We start from the raw sequence: 11300 nt of genomic DNA, 5'->3' as shown, positions 1-11300 counted from the left end.
TCAAATTTATTTGTGAACCCGTCAGGCCCTGGGGCCTTACCCAAGGGAAGAGATTGAATCACTGCCTCCACTTCTTCTTTTGTAATTGGCTCTTCTAAAAGCTCACGAGTTACCTGAGACAGCTGCGGCAAATGCGCATCCCGAATAAACGCATCAGCCACATGCAGATCCGTTTGGTGGGGGGCGGAGTGGTCCCTAAAATACTCTTCTATTATACAGAGTTTGTCTCTCTCCGAAGTGACTCTCCTTCCATTCCCATCCAACAATGCTTCAATCTTATTGCGGCTAGCTCGCATTTTCAGCTTGGCCGCCAAGAGCCGATTGGCTTTGTTCCCTTTAGAACAATAGTATTTTTTAGTTCTCATCATACTGTATGCCGCACAGCTCATATGATGAGCCTCCAGGGCCCTCTGGGCTATCCTAACATCCCGTTTCAGCCTTTGGGTGAGCCTGCGTCTATGAGACTCCTCCCTCTTCCAGAGCTCTAGCGCCAGCTGGGACTGTATTTGTTTCCTTACCCTCCCCTTCTCTGCCGAGTATGCAATAATCTGACCCCGAAGCACCGCCTTTGCAGCATCCCATATCGTAGCATAGCGCAATTCCTTCGTCTCATTCTCATCAAAATAATGGGAAACCGTCTCTGAGATGCAAATGCAGAACTGGGGATCCTCCAGGAGGAACTCATTCAATTTCCAGGCGTACGTGGGGCCCGTGGAGTCACTAAAGGAAGACAACGTTAACCGTACCGGGGCGTGATCAGACAAGGCTTTGGGTAGTATATCTACGTCAATTGTTTGGGCTATGAGCTTGTCAGACACTAAGAACATATCCAACCTGGAGAATCCCCTGTGCACCGCAGAGTAGTATGTATATTCTCGCTCTTCTGGATGACAGAATCTCCATACCTCTATAAGGGAGTGCTCCCACAAGAGTGTAGTAAGTGCCAGATAATTCTTTTTGTCAGCACTAGTTGGAGGGAGAGACTTGTCCATCAAAGGGTTAACCACAGCATTAAAATCACCTCCAATCATGATTTCACCCTCTGTATGCTCAAACAGGAGTTTGGACAGAGATGCAATGAACATGTCCTGCTGTGACTTAGGTGCATATAGAGAGACCAGTGTCACCTTCCTCCCCTGTAATCTACCCACAACCAGGACGTATCTACCTCCCACATCTCTTAGCGTCTTATAAACCACAAAAGGGGTTCCCTTACGAACCAAGATGGCCACCCTGCCTCTCTTACTCCCCGAAGAGGTGCAAAATTTCATAGGGTAGAATTTATTATTAAGCCTAAATTCATCAGATAGGAGCAGGTGAGTCTCCTGAAGGAATAGGAGCGAGGAGTCTAGGGTGGCCATGCAGTGCATCAATGCCCTTCGTTTAATCGGAGAATTCAACCCCTGCACATTCAGGGAGAGGCAGTGGAAATTCGGATTAGTTATAGCCATGACGTTGTGTCCCTCAAGCAAGGGTCCATCTCCATCCCCCCTTCGGAATGGCTAAGTAGCAGAATCCCGCTCTGTCCCCACCTCCCATCCCTCCCTCCAACTCCCCATCCCCACTGAGCCCAGGTACTCCTCGGATGCAATAGGGCTGGTTCTTTTCATTCACCAATTTCAAGACTTGCATATCACCACACTGCATAGCAGATGCCTATCAGAAGGACACATACAGCCCCAAACTTGGCAGGCAAATACAAACCCTGACGCGATTCTCGAAGACTAGACTCCTTAAATAACATTGGAAGACAATAAAGAGAAGAACAGAAAAAGTAAAACAAAAAAATAAAATGCAGATCACTTATTGCTTGCCAAACTCGCAATGCAACTGATTTCATGCCACCCCTTAACAATAGGGTAACAATAACGAGCATAATCCGTGTGTCGGGCACCCAACTTTAGAACACCGCAGATTCATCCCGACATATCCCCAATTTAAGTAGTCGTGCACTGGAGATTGCGTAAAGAGGCCTCCTCTGGCGTTATTGTATCTTAACCTTGTCCACAACACCCGGAGCAGAACCCAAGATTAGCAGTCATCATATCAATTTATTTGTGTGGGTAATCCAACCAACAACTCTAGAGGACGAACTCCAGCCCCATTTCAACTTGTGACCGTATCCAAAACAGGGAGGAAGAAGAGTCATTTTTCCCTCAACTTGTTTAAACAACTGTCCTGTATGGGGAGCCCAAGGGCTGCTTCCAGTTGCTCCCTGTCGGACGCCTTGCTGACATCCTTCCCCATTTGGCGAATACCTGCCGCGGTAAAAGGAGTCCGTCCACCCTCCACGGGGGAACGTGAGTTCTTCAACTAGACTACCACCTACAGATCAGGGGGGAATGCTGCCTCCCTGATCCACCCCTTCCGGTGCATTGGATGTTTTTACTAGGGCCCAGTCCCTGAGCCTTAGCCTCCTGTCCCTCGACGTGGAACTAATGGCCGGCCCCTTCTCCATTTCGGCGTTCTTGCCACCTGACTCACAGGCGACGTCTCGCAACCACTCATCCGCTTCTCCCTCGGAGCTGATGACATATGAGCGGTTTTAGTATTCAAACAACAGTCTGCACGGGTATCCCCATCTGTATCGGAACATTTTCGCTTGTAGCCAGGTGGTGACTTTCTGGAGGCGCCTGCGATTTGCCAAGGTGCATGGTGAAAGGTCCTGGAACAGTGATATGACGGAGCCACGGAATTCCACCTTGTCTGCCCTTTTAGCTGCCGCCATTATTTTTTCTCTTTGCCGAAAGAAGTGCACTCTAGTCAGGACGTCCGGAAGAAGGTTACGCTTTTGCTCAATAGAGGAATATACCCGATGGGTCCTGTCCAGGATCAGTTCGTCAGAATCTCGCATTTTCAACAAAGTTTTGAAGAGGTCGCGCACATAGTCAGGAAGCTCCTGATCCTGGACCTGCCTTGGCATTCCCCGAATCCTGATATTATTCCTCCTTGAGCGATTTTAGTCGCCATTTCCTCCAGCCTGTCTTCCACATTCTGAACTCTTTTGGTGAGGTCATCATTCTCCCGCTCACGCTCACAGACCAGGTTCTCCAGATCATCGACTCAAGCCTCAAGGCCGGTCAAGTTAGAGCTTATGTCCGCAATGGACCAGGCCAAAGAGTCTTTTGAAGACTGGATCTCCGACGTTATTGCCTGCGTGATGTCCTGCTTAAGTGCCTTTAGCATTCCCTCTAAGTCGTGTCTAGATATGGCCGGATCAAGGGTTAGGTCAGACCCCTGCGAGGCATGAACCTCCGCCACGATCGACTCCATCTTCTGCGATGTAGGTGCTGCCGCGGTCAGGAAAGTTGTAATTTTACTCCCCCTGTTCTTGTTTCCTGTCTTGGGCATTGCAGAGTGGAGGTTGCTTAAATCAGTCAGGAGCCCGCCGGGGTTCCTCTTGAGAACTATGTCTGTGGATTGCAGCTCCCTTATAACATGTGAATTGGGAATGTTGATATCTCCTCTCTCACCTAAGCGCCTGCAGACACCCAGACCTTATGTGTCTCTCCAGCTGGGTTGCCGGTATTGTTCCACCAGGAGCTCGACCCCCCGACTGGGCGTCAGAGTATTGCTTTCGGGCTCAGCACTATCATCAGGTGGCACTCTCACTCTCCTTCCCCGCAATGCTGCCAATTTCAGGTGCCTATCTCCAATGCGCCCCAGCGCAGTATGAGTAAGGGCTCCCAGCCACCTATTTCAGGCTGCCTGAAGCTGTCCCCCCTCAGCCGGCAGTTCGCGGGGCGGCACGCTCCAGCGCAGCCCGCAACCTACCTCTCCCCTGGCAGGCCGTTCCGTGCCGTCTGCCTCGGCACGCACCAAGCTCCCTCCTGCTGCAGTGTCACTCACTCCCCGAGCAGCCGACTCACGAGCCGCCTCGGGGCTCACAGGCACGGTCTCCCCTCTTCCTCCTGCAGGCCGCTTAGCTGCCCGCGCGCCGCCCAGGAATCTTGCCTTTCCGCTCTGCTCTCGGCAGCCCGCACTGTATCCTGTGGGCGCACAGCTCACTGCAGGCTCGGCGTCTTTCCCACTGCTCCTCCTCCAACTCGCCTGGCCGCCAGCTCGCGCCCCGCTCAGCACCCTCGGCTCTCCCTCCTCCTACACCTCGGGTGATGTCGCCAGACAGGGGGGAGCTGATCGCACGCCGACCAGTCTTCACCACTCAGCACCTCCTCCGGCTCCCGTCTCCGCTTCCCGATACCAGCGCCGAGCCTGGATACTGCACCTCCAATGCGTCCGCCACCTTGCGCGCCTTAGGCTTCTCGGTACACGTCCCCAAACTTCGGAAAAACAGCTCCCCAGCACTCATGAGCTCAACATCAGGGCGCCGCAGCATTGCCAGGCACTCCCCATGTTTTCCATATGTAAATTTAGGGGATTAGGGGTCTCCATCAGCTTTTAAGTTGGTGCCCGTCCCAAAGCTTACAGCAGGCACATCCACATGGTGCCCTGCCTGGCCACGCCCCCCGGGCAGCCCTGTTTAACACCTCTGGCAGTGTTGATCTTTCCAGAGAGGGTCCCTTGTTGATTTAGTCGGACTAGCATGGTCGTGTTGGAGTATAAGGCTTTGATTGGGTCCAAAATTCATGTGGGCATTTCCAAGAAGCAAGTTTCTGCCACAATCTAGAACGATCGACTCGGTTGAACGCCTGTGTTAGGTCGACAAAGGCGATGAATATTCTGGGGCAACCTTCTAGGATCTTACTTTTCAAGGAACTCAAGATGAGTATGTTCGCATTCGTGCCCATGTTCTTTTTAAATCCCGTCTGTAGGTGGTCCTGACAGGGGGCTTTATTGGCCCATGCTGTAAAATGTTGAAGAAGAAGTGACCCAAAGACTTTGCCTATTGAGTCTAGAAGGGCAATTGGGTGATAATTTGCTGGATCAGCCCTGTTTCCCTTTTTGTAAATAGGAACTATATTCGTGCAATTCCATGATGGAGGGATGGATTTGGAAGCAGAGCAACATCTGAAAATTACACCTATAAGAGATGACCAGGCTTCAGGGTGAGTTTTCAAATCGAGGTTTGTTATACCATCCGGACCGGGGGCACGTGGGGGGTTTAGTTTTCTTGTTAGGTCCAGAATGTCCTCTTTGTTGTCTAACCGTATCCATGCGCTGTCACATCTACTCATGTCCTCTTCAGTAGTTTTAGGACGTTGAAAGAGAGTGTTGAAGTAGGACTCCAAGGACGATTCTCCAATTCCATTCAGTTGAGACGGAGGGGCACCTACTAATGTTGAATGTAAGAGGGTCCAAACGTCCCTGGCAATATTCTCAGCATCTTGTTGGTATAGTATATGGCGGTGGCCTCTCAACCATGCTTTGACCGTTTTTTGAGCCTCCCAAATGATGCTTGACGGAGTCTGGGGTTCTAGATTTCGTGCCTGTCTTTTGATTCTTCTAAGATCCTTCTTTCTTTCTGCGACCAGTTTATCATATGCGTGTTTCTGTTGTATTTTAGGTTGCTTTTTCTTTCCCTGTGGAACCTTAAAGGTGTTCAGTAGCGGGATGTAGACCACCACTGTGTTGTTTTCTCGCTTTTTAAAATCCTTCTAAGCCTCCGTTAACGAGCTGATTGCCCTTTCTGTCATTCTGAGTCTTGTGCCTTGGCAGTTTACCTCAAGGTTAGCGATCATTGATGGATTGTTTGGAGGGCTTGAAGACCATGTGGTTTGTAGAAGATTATGGTCACTTGCCGGAGTCCTCACCAGTTCGAATGATGTTATTTGTGATAGTAGAGATCGTGTCACAAAAATATGATCGATCATTGATTTCCAGTGTGCTTTTCCCAAGTCGGAGGTCTGTTGGGATCATAGAAGACCAGGTCAAGATTGGAGAAAGATCTTGATTTCATCAACTTCATCCATTTTCTTGCCCTCTGATCAGTTGGTGGTCTCTTGGGTTTACTCTTGTTGGCTTCAATATTATCCTGGCAGCTGATGTTAAGGTCGCCACATATTACAATGTAGTCGGCTTGGTGGCTTGCTTGGATCCAGTCGATTTCAGTCTCAATCATATTAATACATTTTGTACAATCGACAAATGCACGGTTCCAGTAGGTGGTGATAATAACCATCAGCCTTGTCAAGATTATGTTTTCTTCATGTCAGTTGTTGACCAGTTTAGCTTCACCACCAGCATGAAGTGGTTTTCTTTCAATTTTTGAATCCACGTTAGGCCACGTCCATTGCGGATCGCAATTAGTAGCCCTGCTGTGGGGCGTCCAGTGGAGCCTTTTTTGGCTGAAGCTGTGTTGATCTCGTAGCTGTCTAGAATAGGGGTTTGGAGTAGCCACTTCTCCTGAAGACATATAATATCATAGTCGCTCAGATTTATGGTGCCCGGGACTGTTAAATGGAGAAAGCCCTGGGTGTTCCATGAACACATCTTTTTTGTGTTCTGGTCGATTGCCGGTTGAAAGTCGCTCGCTGTTTGCCTTAATCTTGAGTGGCTATTTTTGGCGTTGAATCTTCAGGGCTTTTGGGAGCCATGACCACATGGTCTGGAGTGAAGTGCTTGGATGTGGTTTTGTCGTGGTGGAGCAAGTCTCATTCTGGACGTTCCTTGGAATTTTTAAAGGTTCTTTTGGGTGCAGGTTCTTAGAATGAGAACTTGAGTCTGTGAGAGAATCTTGGGCTGCTTTTGTGCTGGCTTTTATGGTGTTTTGGTGGGCGAGAATAGATAGTCGAGCTGCTGGTTTCGAACGCAGCACAGTCGACTTTTTTATGGTGGTCAGTAGTGTGGATCCCGTTAACCATCGAGTCCATTCTAGTTCTCTTTGGTGTACTGCGATGTTCCAGTAAATTTGATTTAAGTCGAGCATTTTTTTTGCACGGTTTCCAAGTTCTTTTTGACTTCCAGGTTTCTGTTTCTTTTATTTTCCTGGAGGATTCAGTTAAATCGTAGCCCATAATTTGAAGATCTTCTGCTGCTGCTCTTAAAAGATTGTTTATAGTCGATGATGTTATATATAAGTGGGAGATCGCCTTTGAGCGCTCGTGGCTTGGGTCGACAATCTGAAGGTCTGATGATTTCATCGAGCGTTTTTTCGGAATGTGGTAGAATAATTCAATTACTGCTCTTCTGTTTAGAATGACATCGTCATGATTACCAGGGATCTGTTCTAGCTTGAGTATCCATCGAATTTGTGTTTTTTTTGAGTAGATGTCTGTCTTTGATTTATAGAAAACCTTTGAGGATCCATTTTCATGCTCTCGGACCAGAGGTTTTTTAACTCATTCAGTGGATCGATGATCCCGGGTTCTGCTAAAGGACTTATCGTCGTAGAGCTCCTTCGGCTGGTATCTGGGTTTGTCACGCTTTCCTGCGTCTAGGATTCAATTGTTCTTTCTCGGATGTGAGACGGGAGTAAGGTAATGGGCTTGAGCTTTAGAGTCATCATTATGTTTCATGATCACACGACGTCTGTAATTCTCAAGGGTAAGGAATGGTGACTCTGGGTACTCAGGGTTGTCATTGGTAGTTAATTGAGGTTGAGGAGTTGTTTTTCAATTTCTAGATTTTCTTGGGACTCCCGGTGTAAGCTTGTAATCAAATCAGTTAAATGTTGCGTGATGTTCATCATGTTTTAATTTCCTAGGAAGTCTTCAAAACCTCTAGGAGATTGATTAATTATCTCGATTTCTTCAGTAAGAGGAACTTGGACTTCTTTTACTGTTGATTTCGACTTTGGCTGTGCCATTGGGATTCTTAGAAGTGGTGTGGATAGCGTAATTTTGCCTTTTGCTGTCCCCGGGTGATGGAAGATAGGTTCAAGTGTTAATTTCGCACTAGGTTTCGGTTTTACTCCTATGATTTGTTTGAGGGTCAAAGACTTTACAGTTGGTGAAGTCACTGTTGATGTTAAATCGATGAAAGGAAGAGTTTGGGTGCCTTCTGACTTGGAAGTTACCCTTGTTTGACATGATTGTCTCGTGACCAATGCGTCCTCTTGTAGGCATATAGCTGACGGTGATCGTTGTTCTGAAGCCGGGTCTACAGGGTTTTGCTTTAGCTCTAATGCCATGATATAACCTTCGAGGAAGGTCAATTTGGTTAGCATCGTTGCTTGAATCGATGTATGATCTTTGAGTGCGTCCCCAATTGTCTCATGCAATTTAGTAAAAGGTGTTAAGGCAATTGTTATTGCCGACATCAGAGTGCACATGTCTGTTTTTTTTTATTGCGTTTCGTTAGGTACAGCTGGACTTTGAGAAGATGATCGGATCTTTGCTGGAGATGCTGGCTGCATTATTGGTGTACCTATTAGAGGCGGCATTGTATTAAGTTGGTCTAAAGAATATCTTCGAGGGGGGTTGTAATTGTCCAGGTTTGTGTAGAAAGTGTCTAGGGATTTCTCAAATTGCAGTCTGTTTTTCATTTTCTGAGTATACTTGTTCTCATAAAGGTTTCCCGGATTTGCTTTGCTGGGCCTGTTTGTCTTTTCTGAAGCTGAGTGTATTGCATTTTCCACCTGCTCAGTACTATTGCCACACTAGGCCAGGATGTCCTTTATTCCTCGATTAGGAGTCAGATCACTTTGTGGAGGTGTATTTAACCTAGTAGAGGACTTCTTGTCAAGGAGGGCTGAGTTGGGGCTCTTTAGTGAGTTGGTAGCTTCCACCCTCGTGTTTCCATCTAGGGTAGGACTCCTTTCTTGTGACTCATTTTCTAGGCCATTTTTGTTGCTGTTTGTAGAGGTGTTGTAGAGGTTCGTGCAGTTCAGGAGTACCCGTTACTTTGTTTACCTTCGAGGGTGTTAAGGAGGGTGTGGAAGAAAGATTTTTGTCTGGTTCTGGCTCGCAGGTTGATAGGGCACTCTTAAGGGGTGCAAATGCAGGCAGTGTTTTTCCTTTAAATTGCCATTTATCCTTGCTTATTTTTTGGGTGAGGTGGTCTCCACCTCTCTATGAGGGTAAAGAAGATTTTCGAATTGCAGTAGCCAATTTACACTGCTTGTGTGGTGGTGTATTATCATGTACTGCTTCAAGGATTTTGGCGTCTGTTAATTCTTGACATTTTTCTTGTATTGCTTTGGAGTGTTTACAAAAAAAGTCTGATAGTAGTTTTGGAGGGGTTGAGGTTTCTTTATCCCCTTTCTTATAGCCTTTTGACCCACACGGCCAGATTTGTTGGTCTTGCCCTGCTTTTGACTCATTCTTTGCCTTACCGGAGGTTTTATTGTTTTATTGATTTCATGTGGGGCCTCAATTTCTTCAATCGAGTCTCCCACTTTCCGTGGGGCACTCTGGTATTTTTCATGGGGGAATGTGGAAGGTGTAATTTCAACTTTGTTTGTAGCTCAGCCCAGCGCTTTAGTAGGTTCGGCAGCCGCTTGACTAGCGTGGATCAAGGCTTTTACCGTTAATACGGTAGTAGTAGGAGTCGAGGCTTTCACTTTCCATGGGATTCGCGGGACGCGTGACTCCAGGCGTCTGCGGAGATGGAAAATCCAGCAGTTCACGCGGTTTCAAACCGCTGCGACCAGCCCCTCGGTCACCAAGTTCCCTCGCCGGCATCTCAGTTATCTCGCCCTCCTGGGCGGATCCCGACCCAGGGGCGGCCGGCGAGGGTTCCATTCCAGACCATCCGGGCAGCGCGCAGGCCGGCAAACCCAGAGGACTCAACGCTGCCCCGCCTCCAGGGGACAGCAGAGCTCCGGAGGAAGCAGTACCAGCGTGAGTCCAGGCAGGGGTCATGGGGGAGGCGGGCACTTCTCCGTGAGGCTAGCTCCAGGTGAGATTTTTCTCCAAGGGCGGGGGTCCTTGGTATGATTTTGTGGTGGGTCGACGTACAATGTTGGAGCTTTATGATTTTCACAAGAGACTTTGGGAGGTATTAGTGTGGCGTTTCCCGTATTCAAACGATTTTCAACACTCTCGACACTCGAGAGTTCGGATGATTGTTGGAATTCTGATATAATGTCTGTAATTTCGACTAGGGGCTCCATGCGAGAGCGAGAACTCCTCAAACGGCGTCCTGTGTCACCTTCTAGGACTGGAGAGGGAGTTGGTGGGGCGGCCATCTTAACAGTCTTTGCCGTCTTGCCTGGCATGATTGCAAGACTGCAACTCACCGCCACTCTGCGTCCGCTCCGCGGAGTAAGTGAGTTTTTAAAGTGGTGTCAGGAACACGCCTCCACTGTAGACTGTAGACAGGGACAAAAGACTGGAATAGCAGTAGCAGACTGCAAGATTGCCACTCACAGCCACTCCGCCAGCTCTGCGATTTCCTTTGCCCAAGACACCTCACGCTTGAGACACCCACCACCAACCACATCCCACTTCACATCAAAAAAAGATATATCTTAATGATTTGAAGACCGCTTTACAGGGCACGGTGGGGGGCTCCCCTCCATTGAATTTTTGAACGTTTATAGTAAAATGGTACCGTTAGTTTTTATTTTTTTTTTGTTTAGGATTTAAATGCACAACTGAACGGACATGGACTGAAGAGACCCAGGTTTTCTCTGTGTATTTGATTTTGTTTTTTTTAACCCCTTAAGTGCCAAGGACGAGTATGCTTGTCCTTTTTGCATAGACTTGCATAATAGCCTGGCAGTTAAGTGCAAACCTAGCTAGGAAGCAACAAAGCCCTGAACATGTCATTGAGGGTAACATATTCGGTAAGAGGCGATTAGAATATGTGGCTGGGGATGTTCCATCCATGGGGGCGGGGGTGTGATGCAGGAGCGCAAGGAACCTAGTTGGCAACTAGCAATTGACTGACGAGTTAGGTCCTGAATTCCTTCCTGAGCTGCAAGAGCGTTGGCGTGGTCCGGATTATAGCATTGAAGTCCTAGTCCAAAACATCTGGAGAGCCACAGGTTGCAGACCTCTGGTCTAGACTATCAACAGGGTAAATGCCAGGTTTCGACCTCACGAATAACAGTAGAAAAATAACAGATTTTTTTGAACCTATGTGCCGATTCACTGGCTGAGTTTAAAGATTAAAAAGTCTGTAGAACATATGTATTTTTGACAAACCATTAGACCTACTTTTCAAGCGATAATGAAAGGGAATCGAGGGAATCGTAACTCTTGTTTTTCATTTACACCACTTGCAGTACAGCTAGGCCCTGAGGAAGCATCAGAAGTGGAGTCGAAACACGTTGACTGTCACGATTAACATCTTCCATCTGTTCCTGAAATCAAGTCAAGAACATGCTCAGGAGTGAACATTAACTAGATGCAGACATGCACTAAATGAATGAATGTATTAATCAAGGAGTGATGAAATGTTACCCGGATGTATACCACGCTCGGGTGCCATTTGCAAGGTCTCCAGTTGGCAACTAT

The sequence above is a fragment of the Ambystoma mexicanum genome, chromosome 3q (genome assembly GCF_040938575.1).
Source record: "Ambystoma mexicanum isolate Mex_15411 chromosome 3q, UKY_AmexF1_1, whole genome shotgun sequence".
NCBI lineage: Eukaryota > Metazoa > Chordata > Amphibia > Caudata > Ambystomatidae > Ambystoma > Ambystoma mexicanum.
Note: the sequence above shows the minus strand (reverse complement) of the source record.